Source organism: Pyxicephalus adspersus, chromosome 10 (genome assembly GCF_032062135.1).
Source record: "Pyxicephalus adspersus chromosome 10, UCB_Pads_2.0, whole genome shotgun sequence".
NCBI lineage: Eukaryota > Metazoa > Chordata > Amphibia > Anura > Pyxicephalidae > Pyxicephalus > Pyxicephalus adspersus.
Window position 1 is genome coordinate 46,611,950 of NC_092867.1, and position 16,578 is coordinate 46,628,527.

At 38.5% G+C, this 16,578-nt stretch overlaps 1 protein-coding gene across 2 annotated transcripts in view; it reads right to left on the bottom strand.

The window, feature by feature from the left end:
• Positions 1–6,319, bottom strand: part of OGDHL (oxoglutarate dehydrogenase L) — a 77,033-nt gene extending 70,714 nt beyond the window's left edge. For both annotated transcript variants that reach the window (XM_072425029.1, XM_072425031.1), the window contains exon 1: positions 6,224–6,319. The gene's annotated coding sequence lies outside the window, so the exon portion shown is untranslated. The remainder of the gene's footprint in view (positions 1–6,223) is intronic.
• Positions 6,320–16,578: the final 10,259 nt, after the last annotated feature.

Sequence of the window (16,578 nt, forward strand, 5' to 3'; positions counted from 1 at the left end):
TCAAAGTCAACCATTATTAAAGCGTTTTGAAAATGAGATGTAACACCTTTATTTTATGGTAAAGTCTGCACTCACGGATCCTTAGAAATATACTCCTAGGTCTGCCAACTATAAAGTAAATGATAACTTAGAGAATGCTCCATCTGCACTAATTAAAGCTGTGGATATATGTGGAGCAGAGCTGCCAAAATATCTCTTTACAGATACAAAATGTATTACTTTTCTGGCAACTTTCTGGCAATGTTTTTTAATTTTTCTGCAAAGTTGTTTTTAAAATATTAAAATGACACATATTCATTAGGATAAAAAATGGCAACCAGAAGTTTCACTAGAGGAGGAATTAATTTGATTTCATTATCGAAATGTGCCAAGTCATGGACCAGGTGAATTTATTTTACTTCAAATAGATATTAGGTAAATGTGTCTCTGTATTCAAGGTCATCACAAAATGTTGGGGTATGTATATTTTAAAGTGCTCTGTACTGAATCATCTCATACTGTGGCATGTGGCCAAGTAATAAAATCATTTTAAAGACTCTGGAACTATGCAGCTTTGTGAAGAAGCTAATCCATTTTGATCCACACTTGAGATTAAAATTATATGCCAGTGAATGACAAATACCTAATAAAAGAATTAGCACCAAAGTGTGGTGGTAAATTTAAATAAAAATATGATATTATACATTAGTGGAAGAAACTTAAGCAGATGGCTCAGTAGAACTGGCTAGGAGTTAAAAACCTTAATGTAAAAAGACAAACACCTCTTCTATACATGGTAGTCAAAAATACACGTTTGTGATTGGCTGCTATAATTTAAGGGTATATTTGGGGCACATTCTAGAGATCTATTCATAAACAATTCAAATATAAATTAGCTCAATGAAAAGCGCTAGCTTATTTTTTTGTGTATAACCCGAGATGGGCAAATGTAATTTAAAGAAAACCGAGCTATGTCGCCTGATCTTGCACCTGCGTAGTGCCAGATTGGGTGACGTAGCAAGGAGATAAGAAGAGGACGGAAGAGAAGACTAAAGATGGTGGCGCTCAGCTCTTCCTCTGCACCGCGCTGAAGAGGAATTCCAGAACAATACGGGACCGGATCGACGGAAGGTCTAGCACCATCAAGGGATCTGCGGAATTAAAGGTAAGTGTGATTTTTTTATTTTTAATTTAGTTCCACTTTAAGTGGTGGCATCTGCCTGATTCTTCTGTGTGAGAAGGCTGTGTAAATGAATAGACAGAGGTATACATTCCATATACTTTGCATTACCTTTGTATTGTTAGCCTTTTGCCTTGAGTTCTGTTTAAAGAAGTTGAACTGTTAGAGTTCTGCGTCTGGCTCTCTTTGTGTTTATTTGAATAACATTTTACTTACCATCATGCTGTTCATGACAACATATTATTTGAGACATTTGTAAGTAAACCAGTCAAAAAAACCTATAAATAACAAACATACTGGACAGGTAAATAAAATATAGTCACCTAGGGTGTCTGCATGTACCAGAGGCCTGATGAACAACACCAGGGGAGTGTTTATCTCGGACAATATTTATCTGACGTTTGAACATATCAAAGTTGATATAATGAACTATTTCAGTTTTTAATAAACAGGAAAAAAATCACTACCAACTTCCCTTTACCCTTTTCTGAGAAGTTTTATAATATAAATGGTCAGAAATAATATCAATAAGTTAAAGAACTGTGGATGAACTTCAGTCATGCAATAATGTAAAGTGCATAAAAAAAACATGTTATATCTTGATTGTGCCATGCCTGCATTTCAGTTATGGGTGTTCTAAATAATGTACTTTTATTTTTTTAGGCAATAAACAATAAACCAATTACGTGGTTGGCCCCTTGGAAAAACACTGTTAAATATAGAATAGAATAAACAACATCTTGACAGGTTGGGAGCAAACTTTACTTAAGATATTGACGTTGCTGGGGAGGTCTTTGGTTTAAATAGTGTGCTAAATGTACATTAATGGTAAAAACCTCACAGCCATAATATTTGTGCCTCATCAATTATTTCATTTAAAAGCCCCCAGACAGGTTCTGTCTGTAAAGTCTCTGCAGTCTCCAATGCTATAGGAAGCCAAAGACCAAATGATATTAACCTAGGCTGGGCTGCTTCCAGGCAGTGTTTTGGGTGGTAAGTTAGATAAAATTTATAATGTAACAGACAATTCAGTTTAAGGATAATTTAATTACAGATCTATTATAAATGTCTTTATAAATCATCAGATATGGTTCGAATAAAAAAGTTACATAGTTGTGTGGTGCACGGCACTATACTATATCAGATGCCTTTTATGTGCCTCAGCACCATCAAAAAGTCCAGAAAGTCTACTATCTATATAATTATTACAACGTGGAAACTGGTGTTGCTGGGTCTAACCTTGTGCACTTCCTTACTGGTCCAACATTGTGATGGACAGCCTCACAGACCAATAGGATGAAGAAGAAAGGAGGCAAATATGTAAGATAGCTGAATAAAATATGTGCATCCCTATCGAAGTCCCCCATCCTGATAAAATTTATCCATGCAAGTACATACCTGCTGACATGCAATCCAGATTATTGCAGGATGAGTCCTTTTATCTTTATGATGGACGTTTGGACATGAGATGACTAGAAGTGGGTCATGGGGCCACCAGGGCAGTGTGAGCATGGTGAGAATTCCATTTGAGCTACTTATATAATTATCATTTAGCAAACAACTGAAGGAATTGATATGCAATTGTTTATTTATTAATTCAGTGTAAAGCGGGGCTGTGGAGTAGAAAAACTCTGACTTATTGTTTTATAATCGACTTATTGTTTCTAATTGAAATATGCTGATGTATGCTAAGGTTCCATGTTGATTGAGACACAACATACACAGCATTTCATCACTGCCAGATCAACAACACCGCTTTCTTACAACACTCTCAGTGTGCAGGGGATGTATATATATAGAATGGAATCTTACTGTATAACCTTCATTAAATTATATCAACACTAAGCAAAAATTTCCTAATCCCATCAAATGAATATTTTTCATGAGCCAAGTATAATACAGATTACAAAAATGTACAAATGTTAGGTTGAAGAATAGCTCAGATTAGTATCATACTAGTGACAACTCTGCAGTATGCTTAATTAATACAGCAGTTTATCATGATTATTTGTGAAAAAGCATATTTTACCATACTGTATGTTTTTACAAGAAATTATATTTATTAGGAGTTGGTAAATTTTTTGCCGACTGACTCCAGATACCCCAAAATTGCCCCAACTCTGATACTACAGCCTTAGTATAAAGGGGGTCATAACCGCCACCCACACATTGACCAGCCTGATTGAGGACCATGCTATTCTGCTCCCTCTGAAAACCAATGAGTGATTTCTATCAAGCAGCATCTGATAGGTGCGCTCACCAACATATCAGTCTGAGCCATGTTGGGAGCCGCTCCTGCCATTGACAGTCACATCGGCTGCTGGTTGTTAGGAGGTATGTTTGTTTACTAGATCAAACATAAAATCAACTGGGAATGGCCACGTTTGCCAACACAATAAAACCCTGTACGGCGAACATTGAAACCAAAACCTTACACAGCCTTCAGTGTTTAAGAATCTGGGCCAGGTCAAGGTTCTTTAGCATCCAACGTGAAAAGACCAAAGCTCCATCATCAGCTGTAAACTACATTAGTGTGGAGCTCCTGACCTTTTTTTCACTCACACCCTCCCCATCCTCCTATTGGTCATTTCTTCTGTATTCCAGATATAAAGTTAGGATTAGGTTCAGACCTGCCTTGGAATCAAGTAATCCACGGCTTCTGGAGGATAGCACCTTGCCACCTGCTCGGTCACTTGCACTGCATCGCTAATTCCTAAAGAACTATATGACCCTGATGCCCCAAATAGATCCTACTTTTTAGTATTTATTTATAAACCAGGGAATCAGACTTTCCCTCATGTTAAACTTCCAGGCCTATGTGTTTCGATTGCAGCAATTGATTCCCACGAGGGAATGTGTTAGTGTCTCTCCCGAGGCAGCAGTTCATTGGAATGAAGAAACAGTAACCACACCGCAACCTCGCCACCAGTATGAACATATAAAAAAACTATGTTAATAATCTGCCATGTCAGTGAATGCACCGGATGGAATTGACAACTAAATACCAATTCTTAACATTTTTATTTCTCGGTTGATTTTAATAAATAAAAGTTTCCAACTTCCTCTTCTGTCCTTTACCTAGTGGGTCCAAAACCATGAAATTATTTTTCAGAGTACACTGAAAATATTACATAAAATGAAAATATAGATAGTAGGATAAGCGATAGTAAAGTCACCTGACAAAAACAAAGAATTATACTCCTTGTATTTGGTGGGTACAAGCACAGGTTCAGACCTGCGTCTGGAAAAAGCGAACCTGTGTAGATGGCCGCTCATTCACTCACACCACAGCGTATTCTCAAAGAACCATCACCTGCAGACATAACCGTGGGTGGCAGTGAGAAGTACTAAACCGCTAAAGCTGCATACACACGTCAAATTTTTCTCGCCTGATAATTGGCATCGGCCAGATATCGGGCGAGAATCTGGCGTGTGTACAGCCCAGGTCGTTCATCGTCCATGGATCCGTCCTGGCGGATCCACGGACGATGAACGATCCTAATGCAAGGGAAGGGGAGAGCGCCCAGCAGGGTGCTGCTCCGTCGTTCTCCCCCTCCCCTGTCCATAGAGCAGAACGGTGCTGTATGTACAGCACCGTTCATGCATCGTGTAGTCCTTTGTTGTTGGAAAGGATCGTGAAAGATCCTTTCCGACAAGAAATGCACGTGTGTACGCAGCTTTATTGTCACCGTTATTCATCCCCTATGACAGTGTTTGCCAACCTTTTCGGACCAGCAGACCACTTAATTTACGGTCTCTGGACTGTGCATGTGCGGGGACCCGGGTGTCACTCAAAAAGGAATAAACTTCCCCTTTGGTAACGTCATTATGCCAGAACCTGCCTGTGATGGCCCACTTCCCTAAGCCTGGGATCCGTACGGGGAACATGGTACGTGGCTCTGGCCGGTGTGTCCCCTCAGCGGGTCCTTCTCTGGACCCCGCTCAGGAGTGCACCGGTCAGAACCGCAGACCACCAAAATTTTCTTGCAGACCACCAACTGGCAGCGGGTTCTCTGGCATGAGGAAGTGGTAACTGCACCACATCCTCACCACCAATCAGCCTAAACAATTCATTACACATCACAGAGCGCATTCACATGCTGCTTGTCTTTTGTAATATTTGTCAGGAGACAGAAGCCATTTCTATACACATTATTAGGGCAGAGATACTTGTTTATTACAATACAAGCTATTTTTGTCTGATCCTCCTATCATCAGGCTATGATCAGACTGGCGGTAAAGTTATGGTGCTGTTATCGGCTCTTTACACCCCTGAACCACATCCTTTGCAGCGACTAACCCCGGGGCAGTCATTGAAAATTAATAGAGGTGGGAAGAAGGGAGGAAATGGATGAGTCACAGGCTCCTGTACCCTGTGAAATGTTTTTATGCAGATTGGTCCTAGAACCAAGGCAGTGGTATGGGCGGCCTTACCAGGCGCTGCATGGGGACACCGGAGTCAGAACCTACAGCTAAGGTCTCTCTGCAAACTCCAGCAATGCACTTACTAACCACAAACCATTGCATAGGCTGTAGATAATATGATGTTATTAAAAAAATCAGGCCACAAATACAATCTTTAATAAAACAATGACCATCTATTATTATTTGTCACCCTAAGCGCTCTCATATTTATGAACACCCCTCATATACATATATAAGGATCATATTAGGGGTGCAACCGGGGTGACAACGCTGTTCCTGGTACGAAAGTGTTGTCACACAGGAAATGTATCACTAGTATTGGTGATGGCCTCAGAACAAATGTCTAGGATACAGCAGCATACTATGGGCTCCTATGCATTGCTTATAGAAATGTTATTCCAATTATGTTCCCATCATACACATCTCTCCTCCCATTATCACACATTCCATGGCAGGCCAGAACCCCCCACTACACCACCTGGCAGGTGACAGAGACAGCACCGCTCTATGCACACAGCACACACAGAGCGAATGTACAGCAGAGACTTTCTTGTACACAGAATGACGAGCACAGACAGGGTGCAGCGCCCGGCCTGGTCCCGGCATCAGCAAGCCGTACGCTTTCCGGTCAGTCATTACCTGAGCTCGGGGCACGAAACGCGCTGTGCACCTCCCGCTGGAACGTTCCGTTCAGTGGGCTCTGTGACGTCACAAAGCCTGAGGTGCGACGTACTGGAGGGCAGGAGGGATAGTGGGCGGGGCTTCCGCTGATGAGTGGAGGTGTCAGTGCTGTCCTTGGTGCTGAACTGGAGGTGTGTGACAGATGGAGGACTCCGGGTCAGCGTTCAAATTCCACCAAAACATGAGAAAACACAAACACAAAGTAGTGGCTACTACTCAGCTTTATTTATTCATTAAAAAAGGGAATCTGAGGTCATAAAAAACATTTAAAAAAAGGGAGAGCTTGTGGCTGTTTACGTAGCAAAGCGAAAAATAAATATATGTAAGGGGGGAATTAACTTAGTGTCTGCTGACTTCAGCCATCCAATCATGTGCACACATTTTGTTTGACATTTGCTTGCACGTGATTGGGTATTCTTTCCTAATCACATTAAATATTATAAGTGACTTACCTATTGCAAACTGATAACTAAAGCTGCGTACACACATAAGGATCTTTCACAATGCTTTCCATCAATCTTTGCTAAATGAACGGCCCTAAACCTATATTTCTCACTCGTCATTCATGGATCCGCCAGGACAGATCCATGAACGATGTTGGACGGCCACATCAGATAGAAGCACAGCATACAGCAAGGGATGTCAGTGTCCAGCCTAAATTAGAGAAACTGAAAACACTATGGCCATTGTAGGTTTTCAAGACTAAAAAATATATCCACATCTGACATGACCAAAGGAAGGATAGGAATCTCTTGGGATTATTGGGAACAGTTAGATCGGTGTTTCTTGACCTTTTTAATATGAGGGAACCCTTCAAATACTTTGCAGGTCTTCATGGAACCCCTGCTATAATTACCATATCAACAGCTCACAGTATAATAGTTTGGTGGTCAGTGGGCAGAAAACCTCTTACATTGCTGGGAAGTGGAAAGAATGTCACCCTTACAGATCAAAAAGATAATTGGTATCAGTTATACTGACATGAGAAGCACAAATTCCTCATTGCTCAAGAAACCCGAAGCAACCTTTGGAAGAACCCTGTTTCATAAATACTGGGTTAGACCTTTTTAACTTTTAGTCCTTTCGGTTTCCTGTTGTCCCAGTGACAACCTTCATTTCTTGTTCTGGTGTCACAGGCAAAATCTCTCCAGCAAGGTTATGGGGAGGAATCAAAACTTGACAGAAGTCCAAAAAGAAAAGAGAAACCACAGAGACATGAAAACAATAATATTCGAAAAACACAGCGTAATAATGGTATGTATATCTAAAATTCCAACTATAAACGGGAACAAGTCTAGAGAAATGGGTACCCTCGGGTTCTTGCCAAAGCCTCGTGGAGACAAGTGGAGATATTAATGCCATGTTTTACCACAGCTTGGGCTCATACCTTTGTGCATACATAGGTCACACACTGATCACAAACAAACCTAACATTTTTAACAATTTCAAAGGTAACAAGAAGAGGTGGATCAGATGGCAGGAGTCTTCCCAGGACTCAGGCTCTACTTCATCAGAGCTACTAATCGTGCAAATAAGTCTCACTGGAGCCACTGATAGTGTGAATAGGTCTGCTCTTCTCCAGATCCACCAATGGTGCAGAGGGCGCAGCTCAGGTTCACCTGGTTGGAGACAGCTGTCATCTGGGTCAGAACCAAAGTGGAGTGCAAAATCGTGGGGAAGAAGTGTGGTCAGGACAGAGCAGAGGCCAGGGACTGTAGCAAATATGTGTAGCTGGGAAACAAAGTTGGGAAATAAGCATATCAGGGCTTTCAGTGGACAAACATGACTGGGGATCTGGTAGATCCCAAAATTCTTCAAAAAAATTCTTAAAGTTATGGGGCCAACACCCATTGGTAGAGCCAGCTTCATGACATGCAAGGGTTCTCTAGGTGTAAAAGTGCTATAGTAGAAGTTCAAAATAGGTCAGACTAAGGCTACGTTCAGAAGGAGTGTACGATATGATTTTGATAACTAACTCATCTATGGATCACATGTCCTCTTAAACTCCCTTCACTTGTGTGTAGATCATTATGTATAAAATATTAGAAGGACCTGTGGTTTGAGGTCAGGGAAGGTGGTGAACAAAGAATCCAAGTAAAGTCATAATGGCAACAAACCACAATCAGCAGGCCAAGTAAAAAGACAAGAATAATATGGCAAAGAGAAAACCAAGTTGTAACTGAAGTAGAACATCCAAGTATTTATGGGATAGTATCCAAAACTCCACCAAGGAGTAACAACTATTGCTTACACCATATGTCACCCACCCAAACTGAGATTGAGCTATGCTGGGCAGTCTGGCCCCTCTTACGGCACGAAATGCCTTCCCGTACATGGTGTGGTTTTACAGCACAGCACAGCATGTATTTAAACAAGGATAGGGTGTAAATGTGAAAAGGTAACGAAGTACACCATATTTTTAAATTCTGCAGGTTCAGAGCTTTCAGAAAATGTACAAGACAGGAGGAATGGATTACAAACAAAAGGCTTAAGCAGATATTGAAAAGGTACCCAACACCCTCAAAGTAGTTCAACAACAATATGTTTTTTTTATATAATAATGAGGATTTTTATAGTGTCTAGCCTTTCTTCAAAAAATGTTACTCCATCATACTTACGTCATAGATTTATTTCTATATCAGACCTATAAATTTAGGACATAATTATATGCTGACATTACAGAGCTCTGCTATACGTTTCCAAAGTATTAATTTTACTCAGAACAGCTTCAGTATAATCTATTTATTTAATAAATTCAATATACAATTTTTAATATATTCATAAAGCTATTATATTCTGCCTTGTTTTATCTTTCATTTTAGTCTTGAGAATAAAGAAATTCCCTTGTCAAACACACAGTATGTAATAATTAGCAGACTTTGCTTTTATAGACAATTATAAATGTGGTGGATACAAACATCATTTTTTTCATTTGTAATCATGTTCCCTGTCTAGACAGATAAAACCCATAAAAGGCATTATAAATTTTGACTCATGAAATTCTGCATGCAGAATAATAACATGGAAAGGTAAAAATATTATGGAATATCTGATATTCAAAGCCCTAACTCAGATATGTTTTAGGATTTTCAGAATTATATGGCGTCAGAGAACCCATAGTGGATCTCTGGAAACATAACTCAATGGTGCACTTCGTATTATTGCAACCTGGAGATAAAAAGGGGACTTGGCATAAATCAGCAAATGCTATAGTTTTATCGTCTCCTATGCTGTTAAAAAAAAAAAAAAAACCATAGGATTGGAATAAGAAAATAAAAAAAAGAAAAAAAATTAAATAGAAATGTTGACCACTTTATGAACAATCTGGTAGTCCTACAAAGCCACTTCTAAGATACAGTGGTATAGAATACAGTGGTATAGAATCTCTTTGCAAAACTTAAAGGGGTCTATTTATAAACCAGTGAATCTGACATTAACTGAAACATTCACTGGTAGAGAATCATTCAGGTCCATGTGTTTCAGTAGCAATGATTAATTCTCCATCAGAGAACGGAACTCAGTTTAAAATGTCACTTGGGTTACCAGCCCATCACTCCTTGCGATGTGCTCTAATGAAGACCAAGTGTCGCTTAGATTCCACGCCCCTGGTGATCCCCCATTACTACATTTTCTATAATCATTTCCAGCCAAACCCCAGATAGCTCACTCACTGACTTATTAATATTATTATTACACAGTATTTATATAGCACCTACATATTATGGAGCGCTTTACAAAGGTCATAGTCATGTCAATAGCTAATGTCCCTATGTTGTGAGTATACTGGTATCTATCTTGAGCTCTCTCTGCTTTAGGGATCACATTCAAATTTCCATGGCAGGTTTGAATTGAAATAGTTATTATAAAGAAAAGTTCTGTGTGTGAGACAGCAATAATCCTGCAGCGGGTTGGTTTGGACATAATATAACCGAGCTGGACTGGTAGATGGCAGGTGTATTTTAATATAAAGTAATATTTATAGCAGGACTCCCTGGGTTCCCTTGAATGAATTTCAAGGTTTGTTCTAACATGTACCTTTATTATTAATAATATTTTCCTTATCCCTCATTCCAGTCTGTGAAATTATTTTGCTATTTATGCCCTTCAATTTGCATATTCTCCTTCCAATTTAAAATAAAATAAAAAGTGTGTAAATACAAACAATCATTATGTTGGCTTATTTGCAATTAAAGTATTTAGGAAGGGCTCTTAGGGAGCCCTTATTAGCAAAGCTTTTGAAGTTCTTTCAGTGTCTGATTATAATTACTCAGGGGTACCAATATTCACATGATTCCTCCGCTAATCAACATCATGCAGTGAATAAAAGCTGAATTTCTCTCCCAGGAAATCCCCCTGACCGTGTTGTCTACAATGACTGAGGCTTCTCCCATGCTTATTTTCAAGTAATATGTATTTGCATACATTCTTTTTTTTCTTTGAGATATTAAAAACATGTAAAATAACTAAAAAACATAATATATTCTTGTTCCGCCCACATCACTCTGAAATTCTTTGTTAGGGCAATAATGTCTAATTATTTGTAGACAGCCTCTGAAATTGAAGCACCCTTAGCATTTAATCGCTTTATGGTTTCTTTAATTATGCATTAAAGTCCTACAGACATAAAAAAACACCAAAGTATTAGATTCCTGTAGTTGAGAGAATTCAGTTTTTAGATATTTCGAAGAGCACTGTTGCAAAAATGATGTATTTCAATGCAATATTGTCTTGGAAGTCTGCAGAGCATTATATCTAAATATGTTGATTGGAACAAAAACAGAAGCTGTAGTCACTAACAAAGGAGATACTTTAAGAAGTGTTTACAGTGAGTCCACTCAATAATTCTACTGGTCAATAGTAAGATAAAAGAGGCAGGAGGATGAGAACTTGGGAGGCATGTGCTTTGCTAGTTTCATAAAGCACATTTAACTGTCCTAAAATCTAGGTTTCAATACAGAAGCAATAGGGTCCTTTATTTGTAGTGGTCTATATTTTAACCAGTAAGCCACATTTTTTAATCTAAAAGTTTTATTGCAGTAAATGTTATGATGGTAAACTCCTTCTATAAATTGGATGCAGTTTTTGCAGGAACTTCTTAGGAACTCCAGGACTTTAATTTTCCATTACAAGGAATATTTGTGCAAACAGAGGAGTCAATCTCCCAATTGAGAACCCAGATAGCAACCAAAAACTTGTCACAGAGTCAAACCCCTTTGCCTTTCTATGTAAACAACAACTTCACGCGTTGAAAAAAAATAATATGTTTTTTAATACGAGTGTCAAATTTATTTTGCAACAATCCCTTTGTACCAAACCATCTATGAAAGCTAAACTCTATGATAAGCAAATGTTGTTCTAATACAGAGGTAGGCAAACTCTGGCCTTTAGGTCAGATACGGCCTAGCCCGTAGTTTGTTCTCGCCTCACGCCCCCTGGCCAATCCGGCCTAATCCCAGACGGCAACCCGCGGAGGAGCCGAAACAAACTACCAGAGCAAGAGCCGCCGGAGCCCGAGGCACATGCGGCTCATGAGCCTACGTGCTGTGGCTTCCTTCCCTATTTACTGCGGCTGGCATTAACACTTCTGCCATCGGTAAATAGATGAACATCGATAAATAGAGAACATTCCCTCTCCTCTGTATGCATTGCGGAGGAGAGGAATTTCCCTTCAGGGGGCGTTCCTGGTGGGGGGGCGGAGCCATTAGGGCAGGACTTGAGAGAGAGTCCGGCCTAGTATGCTCCTGCCTACCCCTAAAATGGCCCTAAAAGTTTGCTGACCTCTGTTCTAATACATGTGTATCACTTCTCAAATCTTGATGTATATTTTCCAGATCTTTGCAGTATTTTCCAATTACTGGCTGCCTGAAGAAACGTTGTCTTTGTGCAATAGGTACTTGCAATAAGGAACAGTTATTTCTGCTTCCTTTACCTGTACAAGGTGACTGTCTTTTTAACTGCCCAGCCCTTTGGTTTTCTTTTTTAGAGCCCCTGTGCCTTACAATATTTTTTTTACTATGAACTTAGTAAACATTTAAAAATCTCTTTAACAACATCACATTCATTTGTCATTCATGAATTTTTGATAACGTGATTTTCATTTTTAGCTTATGCTTTTGTTCTTTCAAATGTTCTCATGGTGAGAATGTTTCTTTGGTTTATACCCATTTTTTCATTAAAATCCCAATCTCTAATTTATGTATTCTTAAATTATTCTTGTGGAATCTTTTAATGACCATATGATGATAAGTACAATTTAGTGATAACACTGGTCAACAAACATTTTCTTGGCAAACAGAATAATGTCATTTTAATTTGTGTTTGATATCACAGATTCCAAATATGGTATTGGTTTTGCTAGATTGGCTCTTATTTTTGGAATTAATTACCTCAAAAATAACCTCATAGAAAACTAATGAAACATGAAAATTAAGCAAAATTGAACTAGATATGCATACGTATACAAAGTTTAATTTTTGAAATAATGTCAATATATTCTATTTTCAGTATATTTGCTGAACTAACCACAAAGAAGTCATTGAAAAACTCTGTTTGTATGATTTCCTTTTATGCTCATGATCAGAACAATCAATCACGTTGAAGGCTCCAGCAGTAGTCTGCCATCATGCGTCTATCCCATCTGCGATACCTTTTTCTTCCATCACCTTTATATCTTGATGGAACCTCTCCCCTTGTTCTTCACTGAAATAGTCAAGGTTTTCTGGAAATGTTTGCAAATGGCTATAGAGATAGTGTACCTTTATGCTCAAAGTGCCACCCAAATTTTTGAAGTTTAAGAGCAAGTTTTGTACCAGTTCTTCATATTTTTTGCTTTATGGTTGCCCAAGACGTTCTTGACATCCATAACATAGCTGTGCCAGGCAGAAGCTTCAGTATCAGTCATGTAACTTAATTAATCCCAACTTTATGTGTAGTGGAGGGAGAATGATTTTTTACTCCTAACTATCCCACAAGCAGGTGAAATATGGGTACTTTGTGTATCCACTTTGCTGTCCAATTAGGAAGATTACAATTTTTAAATCAACACATATGGACCATTGGTGTTCATGATAGCAAATATTTTGTAAGTCCATTTGATACTTTCATATTCTTCCTAAGTTTTGTTGAGTGACGAATTGGAACTGATGCATAGCTGTAAAACAGATTTCAAACTTCCGAGTGGAAAGGTCTATGAAGAGCCGCCAGTCTTCCGCTCAGTATTCTGGTACTTCCATATGGGCTAGTAGTCCAGGGATGTTACAACAGTACAGGAAGTCTCCATCTTCACTAAAATATGGTAGGAATGTCACCTTTCTTGTCCTTTAAAGTGTTATTTTACCTTCTGGTCTCAGACAGTTCTTGTCTTTTAGCCTGGATGCTGAAAGTCCCGATGCTTGTTTTGACAGACTTAGGTCATGTATTAAATCATTAGGCTCTTCTTGGGAGAACTGCTGGTTTGATGAAACATTTCCTTCATATTAACTTCCACTGCTAACTCCTGGATTACCCTCCAAACCCTGTATATCCTCCGTGTCAGACACAGGAATATCAGGGAGTGTACTGAACAATAGTATGGGACCATCAGCACCATGCGGCACAGGTCGTCTTGCTGATTCCAAATCATAGTACTCCCACTTGTTTTCTTGTAACAATTGAAACCTTTTACATTCACAGCACAAAAAAAAAAAAAAAATCATTATAATGATTTTTAGGCTCTCGCCATACCATAGGTACACCAAATTTCAAACTTTTCAGTTTTCCATTTTTTCACTGACGTAGACACTCAACACAAGTTTTGCACACCATATAGGGAGCCCAATACGTATCTTGGTCCCCCAGTTTAATACCAAAATATGCAAGATATGCTTGTTTCTCAAACTCTGTAATGTTTCTATTAATTCTTTCTCTGTTTTGACTGAGAATATTCATCACAAATGTAGCAAAATACATTAGGGTCGTTCAAACAACTTTTTCTTGAAGAACTCATATCTCTGTAAAAAAATGTATAAATAAAAAGAAGGCAAATGAAAGTTTGATGAATATAATGCTACATTTATTATATAAAATGCAAAACATTGGTGTAACTAAAGATTGATAATAATATGCTGTGTGAACATTTGTTGTTGGTAAAATTGTCTATTTCGATTCCTGTATCACAAGAACTAGAGCCAATTCAATGAAACTGTTGTCATTTCTGGATTCAGCAGACCTGAAATACACAAAATATATTGAAAAATCCTTGGCAAGTTAAAATAATTTTTTTTGTTAAGCTGTGTAATAGATTATAGATAGTCCTAACATTTGAGAAATAGAAATGGTGTGTCTGTTGCTGGCTCTCAGAATACTATATTTATTCTGAATGTATTCCTATGATCTTCCACAAGTATCCACAGTATGAATCCACAACTACAAAACTGCAGTCTGAATAATTATCAGCACACTCGTTTTTTGGTTTTTTTTTTTATTTGTTGACTGATGCATTGCACTGATGCAAGAAATGACCCTTTAGAACAAAGAACAGATGGCAGGAAAGGCATACTGGGTAGTCCAGGTGAAAGGTCAGTGCAAGTTTCAGGCAAGGAAGGAGATATAGGTAGTTGAACTGTAGGGGGAGTTCCAAAATGCTATGTAGCTGGTGAAAAGCACCAACTACTAGCTTAGCAGAGGCTATTATAGCCTTTAGCCCTTTAAGTTGGCCCTGCCTCCCAGTACATATACGCCTCTGCCATGTCAGGCAAAAGGTAAACACACACAATATCGAGTGCGAGTAAAGACTGCATGGGACCCCGACAGACAGGCTGCAGAGAGCTGCCATGAAATTCTTTAGGTAACATGACATCCTTCCTCAGAGCCTATCTGCATGGGTGTAATGCTTTATTAATATTATATTATTTACATATTCTTATCAGTCAATAAAAGAGCTTTAAATCAAGCTATCCCTGACCTCTGTAGCTTCTTGTATATGAAGTATGGATCTGATCCATTTTTGTAGATACTAAATCATTTTTCAAGGTTTTTAAAATCACTAGATACTGATTAAGAAGGTTTACTGTGGAATTTATTGTGAAATTATTGTTTCTCTGCCAAACCACTACCTTGACCATGGGCTGTAGTTTTTTTTTTGTTAAGCGTAAGGTTAATGGAAAATATTGTGCTCCTCTTTACAGAATGGAATCTCACCTATCAATCAAAGTCTTTGAGCAGTGATCACACATCAGAATTAAGACCATTATTGCATCAACTTGATTAGATGTAAAAATCTTTTATGTTGACATGCTCAATCACTCACATCCATTTCCTACACAATAGCAGTTTTATTACCCAACCTGTGTTAGAAAAGGAACCATATGGTTCCCTGGTCAGTAAGTAAAAGAGTTCCTGAGTACCTATGGGACAAAACCAAACCATCCATAACCTTCTAATTATCTAGTGTAAACAGACCTTGGATGATTCTTGTTCTTTAGCACAGAGGATCTATAAAATGGTGATTGGATGTAACTACAGATATAGACAGATTCAACCTATCTGCTAATTGGAGTGGGACTGAGGAGCAGGCCTGGGGGGGGGGGGGGGGGAGTAATTAATTAGGCTCAGAGTGGGACCCTTGTGTTTTTAGATTACATGGTACCATTAAGGAACAATAGTGCACTAGAAACATGAAGACTGTACGACTCCCTTTTCACCCAATATAGTCCAGATGCTGATTCAGCAGAACTGTTGCCACATTTTCAGCTAGCCAAATACAAACCAATTTAAATTAAATCTGTTTTCAATTCAAATGACTTGCTCAATAAATAACCATTGCCAAGCAAAAACCATTGAATCTACTACTGCACTCTGCAAAAGGTAAATGATCCAACAGGAAAAAAATGCAATGAAGGTAATCATATGGGTGTGCTCCAAAAATTGAATGAAAAGAAAATGCTCTCAACAGTAAAAAATGCTTGACCTTTACTGATAAAATTATTGAAAATGTTCCCCCAATTTCTACACTTGCTAGTAATTGCTTTTGTTGGAATTAAATAATAAATTAGGTGGTGGTATTTATGGTGATCAATTAGGAAAATCAACATGTGTTTGAACAATTTACCTTAATGAAAACAGAGTGTTTTTGCTATTCCTTTGTGGAGAATCAACCTTGATTTTTCTTCCTATTCATCTTGAGCTGGTACCCATATCACAATCTATTTTCAGGGCCATGCCATGCATGGTATTACTGATACCATAAATGAAAATAAGGTTCCACAGACAACTGATGGCCGTTTATCAGTTCAGTTTTTGTTGTGTGAACATCTAATGGTTCAATAGCCCTGACT